This window comes from Tupaia chinensis, unplaced genomic scaffold, assembly GCF_000334495.1.
Source record: "Tupaia chinensis unplaced genomic scaffold, TupChi_1.0 Scaffold149964_1, whole genome shotgun sequence".
NCBI classification, from domain to species: domain Eukaryota; kingdom Metazoa; phylum Chordata; class Mammalia; order Scandentia; family Tupaiidae; genus Tupaia; species Tupaia belangeri.
Window position 1 is genome coordinate 1131988 of NW_006209805.1, and position 1163 is coordinate 1133150.

A 1163-nucleotide genomic window follows, 5' to 3' on the forward strand; every position below is an offset into this window, starting at 1 on the left:
CGACAGCGCCCGGGGGCTGCCCAGGCCTAACTCGCTCGGCAGGAAGCCAGCCTGTGTGGGGACAGGGACAGCAGGGGTGGCGGCCAGCCAGGGCGCCCTGGGCCAGAGGAACTACAGGGCCAGCCCCAACCTGATGCCCCAAGGCCCGGTTCCCCAGCCCCCAGGTCCGTGTCTCGGTCGGGTGGCCTGAAACACCCGCTGGGTGCGGTGCGGTGCGTGTGCGTGCTCGCCCCAAACCCTGACAGCAGGAGTGAAGAAGGACAGACTGCCCGGTGACAGGACACATGGGGCTCTCTGGTGACCGAGTCCTTGGAAGACAACTGCCCTGAAGGCCACTGTCCCCGGAGCCCGGCCTCAGTCACACTGAGCGGCACCCCGGCCCCAGGCCCCGGGGAGCACCCGAGACCAGGGTCCGAGGTCCAGGCGGGCTTGCTGTGCTTTAGAACACACAGGTGCCTGCAGCCGCCTCGCCTTCCCCGCAGAGAGCAGGGCCTGGCAGCGGGGCCCTTGGGGACACAGGTGACAGGAGGGCCTGGTATCTAGCAGGTGCTTGATGGCACCAGTACCGCCCGGCTCGGTCACAGTGCAGACAGGCCCGGTGGCTGCGCTGTGTGTGAGCCTCAGGTGGGCTGGGGCCGAGGACCGCAGGGCGGGGTGACGGAAAACCACAGACCGGGCAAGGTCGGTGACCCCCGTTAAGGGCGAGAGGCAGGGTGGGGGTGTCTCCGCACCGACCCCAGAGCCGCGGCCACCTGCCCACCCTCCCGCCCGTCCCGTCCCCCCAGGTCTGAGAGCTGCCGGGGCGCCCTGCACCCAGCACAAGCCGCCGAACTCGCCAGGCTGTCCTCCTGGGACAGGCTCGAAGACACGGGCCCCGCTGACCCAGGGAGCCCACCCGGCTGGGTCTGGCTCACCCCTGCCATCCACCCTCTCGGGGAGCCCGTTCCATGGCGCCCACCAGGCTCCCCAGGGCTCAGCCCAGCCCTCTGGTCAGCGGTCAGTTTCCTGCAAACCAGAACCCCTCCCCTGCAGATGCTGATTCTGGACCCCCACCCCCGGGCCAGGGTGTCCAGAACCAGAACCTCACGTGGTCAGCCACGGGTCCAAACCCCGGCCGGTGACCGGAGGACGGAGCAGCCGGGACCGGGCCCGGGGGGGGCCTC

General features: G+C 70.4%; 1 protein-coding gene across 1 annotated transcript in view; it reads right to left on the reverse strand.

Moving 5' to 3' along the window:
- The window catches only part of TCF3 (transcription factor 3), a 27812-nt gene that overhangs the window by 13122 nt on the left and 13527 nt on the right, over positions 1 to 1163 (reverse strand). The gene's annotated exons all lie outside the window — the stretch shown is intronic.